Source organism: Rhinolophus ferrumequinum, chromosome 5, assembly GCF_004115265.2.
Source record: "Rhinolophus ferrumequinum isolate MPI-CBG mRhiFer1 chromosome 5, mRhiFer1_v1.p, whole genome shotgun sequence".
NCBI lineage: Eukaryota > Metazoa > Chordata > Mammalia > Chiroptera > Rhinolophidae > Rhinolophus > Rhinolophus ferrumequinum.
In genome coordinates, this window is record NC_046288.1 from 3,424,452 (window position 1) to 3,437,109 (window position 12,658).

Here is a 12,658-nt window from a genome sequence, read left to right on the forward strand (position 1 = left end):
ATTTCATAGCTTCACAAATAAAGCAACTGGCTGTCGGTTTTCCCAGTCTTTGATGAAGAAGATTCTCTGATGTATTGATATTCGATTTCCTTATTGCAATCCACAGTATTTCTGTAGAGAGTTCACACACTTTCTTTGCTTAGCTGAAAAGAAGGTTATATTCTCTAAAATCACAAAGATTCCAGGACCCCTCTTCCTTAGTGACTAACAAATTTATTTCTTCTCATATTAATTAATCTGTTGTAATGAGATTGCACACTCTCTGTCAAACTGGTTCCACTTCATTTCAGTGACCTTCGGTCTCCTGTGTTTGCAGTACTCCACTGCCTGATAGAGAATAATAGTATTGTGTTGCAAGTGGTATAAGTCTAAAAAGAGGTTTCAGTTTGAGTAAAACCTGCTCTGTGATGCTTACTTCTTAAACGTTTAAATATATGTTTTATACATAAATTCGGTTGTCACAAAAGTTTCATATTTTAGCTTATTTAACATAATTATTTTTACTATGAACAAAATTTTAATTCATAAAATAAAAGGGGCATTGAAAACAGTTTCTATTAAAGATGCTGGGAAATAGAATTGAATTCTTTACTTGATTGTAACTTTTTATCCAAGTTACATCCAAGGGGGATGAAGGCAGTAGTAGGGTTTCTTTTTTTTTTTCTTTTTCTTTTTCTTTTTCAAATGGCTTACGCATTTGAAACATTTTTTTTAATTAAAATTTATTGGAGTGACAAGCAGTAAGATTTTTTTTTGAGGGAATTTAGGACTCCCAGGTTAGCATTTTCGTTTTATCATTAATTAGCAGTATCATCTTGTATAAGTGTCATCTTGGATGATACCCCTCGTAGCCTCAATTTCTTTCTCTGTTAAATGAGAGGGTTGGCTTGGATGACTCTAAGATCCTTTTCATTCCCAGTATTCCTTGATTCTCTTTATGACCTCAAGATATATGACAAAGGAAGTCAATGTTGGATTTTGATTATATCTTCCTTTCAATATCAAAATATTTTTTCTTATTAGGTCATCTTTAAAATATCCTTTGCATAAGAAGAGGAACTATTATTATTAATCCCATTTTTCAAGTAGGGAAATATAGGGAGATTCCTTATTTGACTAAATGGAACAAAGGCAGAGTCATTATTAGCCATTGAGTTCCATTTACTGGGCTTAACCCATTTCCATTGCCAGTAGAAGGCACCTTGTTTGAACCTGACTCTGGATAGTCACCAGTGCAGACCAAGGACAGTTCAGCTCATCCACCTTTACTTCAAAGCCAGGGACTCTGTATTTAAGCCTCCTTCTGATACCTGCTCTAGTTACATCCATAAGAAAAATTATACACAGAAGTGCCATCCTTTCAGGAAGTCGCTACAGAATAAAGGATGACTCTCCAAGTTAAATTAAATTAAATCACATCTAATTAAATCATTTTTAAATGACCCTAGAATGGCAGCCTTTTGTGGAACCACGATGGCTTCACAGTGACTCATGCTGAGAGTCACTGGTATTATATCATATATAATGTGTTGTTTGAAAAGTGGTCAGAAAGTACTGAATGCAGTAATAAAATGAGTACTGGATTAAGGAAAGGGACACGGTGCCATTTTACCACGGTAGCATGAACTCTTATTTCACTCGTATAGCAGAGAGAAACATATCACTTACCTTTCCTACTCTTCCTGGCTGCCCCTTCAAGTGGCTGTTCAAGTGCTATCTGGAATGACGTACGGGGAGGAATCGCACAGCACTGCATACAGAAGGCCTTTCTCTGGGCTCTGCTTGTTAGTCCTTTTGGTAAATGCGGATAACAAAGACCCCAAGAGATGAACAGACAAAGAACAAAAGTAAACAATTCACAAAAGAGGAAATTCAACTGTTTAACAAACAATGGGAAAAGGTTTCATTTCACTAGTATTCAAGGATATTGCAAATTAAAACACTAATGAGAGACCATTTAGCAAAGTGTTTGGTTGTTTGTTTTTATAATACTCAGTAATGGCCTCGTTGTGAAAGTTGATTTCTTACATATTGCTTGCAGCACTGTAAACCGATTCAGCTCTGTTAAAAAGACAATTGGCAGTGATACAAATCAAAATTAAAGCATCAAAATATTCTGTGCTTTTTGAACTAGTAATTTCACTCCTGGGAGAATCCATTCTAAGAAAGTATAAATATGGAAAATACTTTGTATACACTAACGTGTTCATCATAGGACTATTTTAATGCCAAAAGGGAGAAAGTAAACAAATGTCCAACAAAGATTAAAGTATGGCTCATCCTTACAAAAACATTATGAAGCAATTAAAGTTTTTTTTTTTAACTGTTTCTAATCACATAGGAAGATACATATGTTATCATGTAATGTGAGAAATCAGGTCATAAAAACCATGAAACAATCATGAAAACAGGGGTTTTTTTAAGATGAAAAAACTTCTCTAGACAAAAAACTGGAATAAAGTACACTAAAATGTTAATAGTAGTTGTCAGATTGGTAATTCTTCTTTTTACTTTTCTACATTTTCAATATTTTTAGATTGATCACTTAAGACTTTTATAATGAAGACAAAAATGTAAACAAAAGACAAAAGCTTAACATTTTTCATCATAGCTTCCTTTAAAAATATTATCTAAAGAAAAAACTGAATTTCCTGAATCCCATCTCTCATCACTGTTATCTTTGTCTTTCTGTTTTACACATCTTCACCAATATTAAATAGATAATTAATCATTTACCAACAGGAAATGTTCCTAACAGCTTCCTTAGAAATTTTGTATGAACATGCCCCAATAAGCAACTTTGTTTAGATACTTTCCAGTTTAACTGTTTAAAATTCAAATCTCTATCTCACAAGCTAGAACTTCTTTTTAAAGTTTAATTGAGTGACCATATTATTATTTTTCCAGAAGAAAGAAAGAAAAATGGTAAAAATAATGATAAAGTTGGTACTATTGAGTCTTCAAAAAGAACAGCATGGCTTTTATCAGAGGAATATGCGGTACTTAGGAAAAAGAAAGCAGAGGAGGAGAAAAATGACAGATATTCAGTGGGGAGGAAAGTTGTTTCACATAAAACCTGTCAAGGGATAGAATTGTACAGTAATTTTGGACGATAGCACACTAAATTATTTGCATGAGAAGGCATAGTATTGGATTGGATTTGTCTGATACCATTTGAAATCAAAACCAAGTAGGTATACTCAAAGACTTTGAAAGACCAGTGAAGAAGTATGTCAGCAGGATTCTTCATCAAGCCACGGTGCAGGAGAAGAGAAATGGCCTCCAGGCTTCATCGGCAGTTCCAGCTGATTCCTTTCCCTCTAAGAAAGGGTACTTTTCTTAAAATACTCTGAATTTGTGACTTCTGTTAGGAGCATACAATGTCTCTTTGGTGCTGAATTTGATTAATTCTACTTGAATATCAACAACTTCTCCACTCTATGAGCTGTTCTTTAACATATGATTCTGAAAACAAAAAATATCACAAATGGTACAACTTATTTTATTTTTAAACTTTACACTAATAAATTAAAGATGAATGGTATGATCCGTTTTATGATGGTTGTTATTATCTCCCAGTGTGCCAAATTTAGCAACTCATTATTTATCCTCTTCTCCTGGGACTTATCATTTTTCGTACATTACCACATTGAGAGCTCACAGCCCTCTAAACGCTCACGTTCTGTTACATTCCATTCACCCTGCTCACCCATTATGGATTATTGCCATCTGGTGGAAAAGCAGGGTTGACTACCAGATGGTAGCTTTTAAATTTGCGGAAGTAAAGGAAATAGTTTTCATCAGGGGAAAAAATGCATTTTTTTTTCTCTCATGCATATTCTGGAGTTCTTAAAACAACAAGCATTTTTCTATTCCATTTCACTTGGAGGAATGTACAAGTTCAGTTGCTGAATAGATAAAACAGTTGACTTTGTATAATGATTACACAAGAATAGTGCCTGTGAAAAAGTTGGAACCACATTCTTTTTTTTTTTAATGAACTTTTTTTTGGGGGGCGGGGATGTTGGGGAACAATGTGTTTCTCCAGGGCCCATCATTGTCCTTCAATCTAGTTGTGGAGGGCACAACTCAGCTCCAAGTCCAGTCGCCGTTTTCAATCTTCAGTTGCAGGTGGCACAGCCCACCATCCCATGAGGGAATTGAACCAGCAACTTTGTTGTTGAGAGCTCGCACTCTAACCAACTGAGCCATCCAGCCACCCTGGGCCACATTCTTAACTAACCCTATGACTATAAAACAAAAAAGACAAAACATAACAGAGCTAAAATATCTCAATTGCCTTTCACCAGGGAGAAATGCAGTATTAGATATTTTCCATTTTTAAGTTCTATAATAGCACACTTGAGTCATTGAGCAATTTTGGGGTATATTCTTTCTTAAAATGGGATTTATTCATGCTCAAAATTTAGCAGTCTTCAAAGTGACAGGATGAATATAATTCCAAAATAATGAGACGTTTCTCTTTCCCAAATTGTCATAAAATTTACTAACACTATCAGAATTTTTAAGAATCTAAGCAACATAGCAGGCCTGAGTGCCTCAAAACTGCCAACATTATAAAAGACAAAAACGGCAGGATGGGGGGTGGGTAGCATTTGAGAGCTTGCTCCTCAGCATATGTCATCATTTGGGCTCAAAAAACTCTTAATCAAAATTCTCTACAGGTTTAATAAATTCCGTTGAAGAAAGCATAGATACCAAACTTATAGACCTTGGGTTCAAAGAGGATTTTATGAATTTGATCTCAAAGGCAAAGGAAATAAAAGCAAAAATAAATGAATGGGACTGTATCAAACTAAAAGCCTTTTTAGTTTGATACAGTCCCATTCATTTGCAAAAGAAACCATCAACAAAACAAACACGCAACTAACCAAAAGGGAGAAGATATTTGCAAAGAATACCTCCAATAAGGGGCAATATCCAAAATCTATAAAGAACTCCTATAACTCAACAACAACAACACAACAGTCCAGCTGAAAAATGGGCAGAGGACCTGAACAGACTTCTACCAAGAAGACAAACAAATGGCCAACAGATACATGAGAAAATGCTCAACTTCACTACCTGTTAGGGAAATGCAACTCAAAACCACAGGGAGATACCACCTCAAACCTGTTAGAAAGGCTACTATCAACAAGACAAATAATAAGAAGTATTAAAAAGGTTGTGGAGAAAAAGGAACTCTCATACACTGTTGGTGGGAATGTAAGTTGGTACAGTCACTATGGAAAACAGTATAGAGGTTCCTCAAAAAATTAAGAATAGAATTACCATATGACCCAGCAATCCCTCTTCTGGGTATCTACCAAAAGAATCTGAAGACATTTATCCATAAAGATATATGTACCCCTGTGTTCATTGCAGCATTATTCATGGTGGCCAAGACATGGAAACAACCAGTATCCATCTATAGATGACTGGGTAAAGAAGATGTGGTGCATACATACAATGGAATACTACTCAGCCATAAGAAAAGACGAAATTCTGCCATTCACAACAACATGGATGGATCTTGAGAATATCATGCTAAGCGAAATAAGTCAGACAGAAAAAGTCAAGACCCATATGACCACTCATCTGTGAGATATAAAACTGAAAGCAACAAACGAATAAGACAAGCAAACAAAAAAAATCATAGACACAGACAACAGTTTAATGGTTACCAGAGGGTAAGAGGGTAGAGGGGGTGGTAGAAGAGGGTAAAGTGGTCAAATACCGTGTTTCCCTGAAAATAAGACCTACCCCGAAAATAAGCCACAGTTAAGATCTTAGCCAGACAGACGCATTTAGTACGGTATGACAATGTTCCAGAAGAAGGTGACATGACTGTAATTGAATAAATGTAGATTGCTGTACATGAGAAAATAAGACATCCTCTGAAAAATAAGCCCTAATGGAGCAAAAATAAATATAAGACCCAGTCTTATTTTGGGGGAAACACAGTATATGGTGATGGAAGGACAACTGACTCTGGGTGGTGAACACACAATGCAATATATAGATGGTGTATTACAGAATTGTACACTTGATCCTATATAAGTTTACTAACCATTGTCACCCCAATAAATTTAATAAAAACAAATTAAATTAATCTCAAAAAAAATTCTCTACAGGTTCGGACATTTCTTACATCAACATTTAGGCGTACTTGGTGTAATCATCAAGATTCCAGGACCATCCTGCAGATCCAGACTGGGTGCTACAAGCAAGGGTCCATTGTGCCCCACTGGCTCCCCACTTCACATCGGGTTAGCTTGGATGAGTTTCTCTTGGAATTCTGGGCCTCCTTGCTTTAAGTTGCAGGCCATGACTTTATTTGAGCTGTTCTTAGAAAATCCTCAAGGTGGCTAAGGGCTGACATAACCTATGGAAAAGGTAGAAAAAAAGGGTTGCTGTTTTTAATTTTGGCTTTTTAATTGGATTGCTTACTGAGAGTCTGAACAAAATCTTTGATGGTTAAATGAGAGACCGAACTCTAGCTTCAAAAAAGAAAGGACATTTGCTTCACCAACCTAATAGTCAATGGGGTGATGATAATTGTTCAGATCCCCAAACCAGAGTGGCAGAGATGGGTGCTGTGAGGCATCCAGTGCAGTAGCACAGCAGATCCAGGAAAGGCCGGTGTGGGCCCCAGGGAGGAGGGTTGGGCACCTCGGAATGGGTTCACCCTGAGAGAAGGGTCTGAAAGAGGTGTCTGTGCATTGGAAAGCATCATTGGGCAGTGTTCAGTAAACTCCCGGCGACCCTCGCTTGGGTATTCTTAGGTGACTAAGAATTTTTGTGGGATTGCCTGAGGATAAATTTCCTCTACGGCATAAAGCAGTCCTATAGGAGTATCCACCGCATGGAGCGCATTTGGAGACTTGCATGTAAGGGCTGATTTTCCCTAGAAGTTTGTTCAGACTCTACAGATCTCAAAATTAACATGGGAAATTGTGCCTCCCATGCCAACAAGGCCTACCATAGTCAGCCTCCTACTTATAACTAAGGGGGCCAAAACGAGAATCCTGATACTCCTAAATCTTACTGTATGCACAATTTAAAAAGGCCAGTTATAAAATTAAGCAGAATGAATGGAAAACATATTTAATTGGTCTCTTGAAGTTTCAAAAAGAGGATTTAAATAAATGGATCAACCTATTATGTTGTTTAGGTGTCCCCTAATTCTCTGAGGTATTAAAAATTGCTGTCCTGGGGCCGGCACAGTGGCTCAGGCAGTTGGAGCTCCATGGTCCTAACACCGAAGGCTGCCGGTTCGATTCCCACATGGGCCAGTGGGCTCTCAACCACAAAGTTGCCAGTTCGACTCCTGCAAGGGATGGTGGGCTGCACCCCCTGCAACTAACAACGGCAACTGGACCTGGAGCTGAGCTGCGCCCTCCACAACTAAGGTTGAAAGAACAACTTGACTTGGAAAAAGCCCTAGAAGTACACACTGTTCCCCAATAAAGTCCTGTTCCCCTTCTAAAAAAAAAAAAATTGCTGTCCTGTTTTAAAAGAGGGAAGGTCATTTTGAACTTGTCAAAGACAGACATAAATTATAAATGTCTCCAAAACAAAAATTGGATTCAATTTTGCTCTGTCTATACATGTATGTTGTAAATGTAAGATAATTTTCTGCCTCCAGGTGGTATTGTTAAAATTAAAAGCAAACACTTGTAAGAATTGGGCAAACACTTGTAAGAATTCTAAAATTCTCAGAAATATGGAAACTAACTCAAATGCTTTTCAAGTTCACATGAGCTAAGATTAATCTTTAGTAAATAAAAGATAACTTAAGTTTGTTGCTTTAAGTAAAACAGACATGTCTTTGTTTTGCCTGGGTTTTACAAAAATAAATCTATGTTAATAATTTATTTTTATGTATGAAAACTCTTTCTAGAGATTACAAAATATCCAACCTAAAGAATGCTAATTGATTACTTCTTAGTTTTCCTTAGACATTGAGATTTTAAGGGTTAAAATCTCATATATGAAGAAAAACTTCTAGGGCATATTGTATAGGTAAACAGTGGTTGTAAATTAAACAAATAGTCGGGACTATGGAAAACCCAAAATGGCTGCTTGGTTCTTCCCATCTCTTTGGCTCCCCATTTTTCATTTTTTGCATTCTTTCATAAATGACAGTGCATTTAAGCTGGACTTAGATAAAGAAACGTATGAGCTGACATTATTAAAGAGACATCTTACACTATTGCCAAGATTTGACAGAGTCACTTCAAGTTGTTAATCACTTCCTTTCACAGCGAGCTCCCAGGAGACAAAGACTTTAGATACTGTTTTTCTGGAAAGGACATCAAATAAAAGACACTCTCTATCCTCATTGGAAGGGACCTTATCAGGCACCAGACTGCAAATGCACATCTAGCCCTATGTACAGACATCAAAGACTCCTTGAGGATTAGAAGCCACCGACACCAGAGGTAGATAGCAATCCCAAGACATCAACAAGTCTTGTATACCTATGGATTGATACTGACCTCAGAATCCATTTTGCCTAATTGTTTTTTACCTGTCTGTTATTATTAGTCATTATAACAGTTATACTTGTTCTTTGGACTTTTCTACATAATCCAGCTGTTTATGATTACTGACCATGTATAAGATAACTGTTAATGCTCTTTTCATGGCTTAAGTAATGGTTGTACTAGATGCCAAATACAGAAAAATGAGACAGAAGGCAAAACTTGGGTCATGATAGTTCACAGGATAGAAATGATCCAGAGTGTTTTTTTCACAATGAAGGCCCTAAGACCTGACTGCCTTCCATTTACCTGCCCTTCCTGTTTAGGGAAAATGTACCCTCAGCTCAGATCTCATGGTTATGGTATTTCTCCATTCCCAATAGCAAGATGTCATTGATACTGAGACATCCTAGAAATGAGCCCTCCTAGCACTGTGAGACCACACTATCTGACCAAAAGTTTGGTTCATCAATGCATCCTTCGGACTGATTTATGACCAAAAGGGGGAATTGTGGATGGAAAAAAGGGGGTTCTATGGAAAGTAACCTCACAAGGTGATCTGATCATAAATTCCTAACTCTACAGTCATGGTGGGAAGTCACTCCCCAAGCATATAACTTTTTAGTAAAAGATTTATCTTTGCTTTTAGCAAGCCCTGTCCATTGTTTCTGTGCATCTAGATTAACATGCCTTTGTAATAAGCTGTAACCACTCTCCAGAAAGCATACTCTTGTTAATTATCCTGTAATCTAATCCCAACTTTGCTCTTTCACACTTCCACGTAATCTTCCTTACTCCCCTCTTTAATTTAAAATGCATAAAAGAAGATGCAAAACTGTTATTCTCCAAAGCATGAGATCATGCTCCCTAGCATATGTCATCAGTTTGGCCTAAATAAACTCTTATAAAAATTCTCAAAAAACAAAAAAGGCAGGGAAATTGTTTCAGATAAAAAGAAATTAATGAGACAAAATCACCAAATGCAGTGAGTGATTCTTGAATGAATTGTGATTCTGGGGGAAAAAGAGGATAATTAGAGAAAATTTGCAGATGAGATATATATTAGCTAATATTACTTATTGTACCAGTATTACATTTCTTAAGTAGAATAATACTAGTGGTGCTATGTAAGACAATGTCCTTTTCTTAAAAGACAAAAGATAAATATTTAGGTACTTAACTTACTTTCAATTGGTTGAAAAGCATATATAGAGATAAAGCATGTGTAGTAAAATATTAGTAATTTGTGAATATAGATGAAGGGCTTATGAATTTTCATTGTTCAATTTTTTTCAAATTTTCCATACACGTCACATTTTTCAAAATAAAAAGTTGGAAGGATAAAACACCAAACTAAAGAGAATAGTCTTTTTAAAAACCTTAAAGGGAGGAGTGCTTCTGTGTTAGCACATAATACAAAATGCCACTGATAAACAGCGGCTATACTGACTGACTGTATTATTCTAATTGTAGGCCTGTTTGTCTTATTACTAGATGTCAGACTATGTGTAAGTTCATTTAGTAGAATCAAGAAATTATCAAGTAGTTTCTGCTTCCAGCCATGATGGAACAGGAATTGGATTTACCATCATACCTTAACTAAGAAATTGGATAAAATATATGAGACACTGGTTCACAGGCATTGAAAAACAGGAAGCTCAGGACATTGTTCCTTAAGAAAAGGAAAACAAATGAATGAGCCCTACTGTTGTCCCAGCTTGCTGTCCAGGCTCAAGGAGAAGGAAAATCAAACAGAACCCAATGGATCCTTTGAGTTGAGGAAACAGAACTGAAAATGACAGAATTGAAGTGAAAGGGGGTAGAAATTGCAGGATGGAATACTATACAGAAGGAGAGCTTCAGAGCACTGCAGAGGGTTACCCTCAGGTCTTTAGCTGAATATTGATCAGTGCATACCTGTGAGTAAACTATCAGTAGCTAGAGGAAGTACCACCAAAAGAGAGGAGGCAGAACAATCCTCAGAGATCAAACAGGGCTGGGAAGTGTTTCTGTTTCCACTAGCCAGTATGAAAACCTTATAACTATTAGACATTAAATAGAGTATTCAGAAGGGTATTGCCTCAGTAGAGGGGCCAAATTAGCTGTAGACTAAAAGCTGCTTTCGTTCTACCTAACAAAAGTATAAAAGAAAGTCATGAAAGAATCAAATGTCTTCCAAATTACTTAATTGCATACCAGGACTAAGTTCAAAAGATATTTATAGGGGGAAAAAAACAGCACACAACAATGGAAAATTTACAAAATCTGGCATCTAAAAATTACAGCATAAAAAGAAACAATACAACCCATAGTGAGAAGAAAAATCAATCAAAAGAAAAAGACCCACATATGCAACATATGATAGAATTGGTAGACAGGACATTAAAATAGTTATTATAAATATACTACATATGTTAAAGAAGCATGACAAAGAGATGCATAAAAAATATAATCTATATTGAACTTACGAAAAATACAAAAAATTACACTGGATGTGTTTAACAGCAGATCAGACACCACAGAAGAGAAGATTAGTAAATTTGAAGACAAACTAATAAAACCTATGCAAAATGAAAACACAGAAGGAAGACTGAAGATAAAAATGAGTACAGTTTAGATTTCCAGTCAAGATGGTGAAGTAGGTAACTCTCTGCCTCCTCATGACCACATCAAAATTACAACCAAACTATAGAATAATCATTGAGAATCACCTGAAGTCTAGCCAAACAGAAGCCCTACAACTAAGGATATACACAAGAAGCCACCTTGAAACTGGTAGGAGGGGTGGAGACACTGAACGATATGGTGGTTAAAACTAATGAGGGATATCTTGGCTGTGGAGGTCCCCCCTGAAGAGTGAGGGGTCCCAGCCCCACACCACACTCCCCAACCCAAACCAATTAATCGAAACAAATCCAGAAATATCAAATTGGACAAATATCACATTGGACAAATATAGCATTAGTAGACAATTACAACAGTTATTATACCTACATTCCTTATGTTTAAAAATCTAAAGGAAAAATTGAACATGTTAAGTAGTGAAATGGAAGATAGTAAAACACCTGAGCTTTTAGACATGAAAAATACAATATCTATGGTGAAAAATACACTGGATGCGTTTAACAGCAGATTAGACACAACAGAAGTAAGGAAGAGTAAAGTTAAATACATAGCAATAGAAACCATCCAAAAGGAAACACACAGAGAGAAAAGGTTAAAAGTGAAATGAACAGAGCATCAGTGAGTTATGAGATAAATACATAACTGTATGTGAGGCCAAAGTTGATTGATTTATGGGTAGACATGGCTGGACTGGTGACTTTCTTCCTTGGGATTTTGAATTTAGGACCCAGAGAGAATCAAGCCATTCGCACTCTGTGTGACAGAAGCAGGAACATAGAAATCTTCATTGTTACCCACCAGATAGACTGAGAAGCAGAAGTTAATCTATAACAAAGGGAAAAAAGCAGCAGACTTACAGAGGAATAGAAGTGTAATTTGGAGGGAGAAGTCACTGAGTTTTACACATCCTAGGTCGAGTTGTTTCTGAGCCTAGTTGTACCCCTATCCTGTTCAGCTGAAACTTGGGTTCCATGAAATTTGGTTTGCATCGCATATAATGAAAAAGGCCTTAAATTATATGGAGATGATGCACTTGATTTTCGACATGTTAAGATGTTACTTAATTTTGGACACATTTGGAGAGTCTATGGGCTATCAACACAAAAATGTCCACGAGGAAGGTGAATAGACCTACATGAAGCTCAGAGAACAAGTATGCTTGCCAAATTTACATTTTTATTCTCTCAGTCTATAGAATAAATAAACTACCTAAATCCTTGGGAGTATATGAAATGGACCATGGAGAACATATAGAAGGAGACAAAAATAAAGCCAAGGATGGGACCTGGAAAACAACCACATTAAAGAGGCAAAAAGAGCATCCAGGGTAAAACTCTGAGAAGAAACATTTACCAAGGTTGGATAAGAGCACGATGTTGAAGAAATCAAAGGAAGAGAGAATCTAAAGAAAATGAAAATTGATAGCATTGTCAAGTTCCTAAAGGACCTAAGACATTCTGGCTCATTGATTGGCAGCAACTGACTTTCTATATTTCTAATCTTACGTCCTTTGTTCTGCCCATATATACCACAGGTCAGTCCATTTC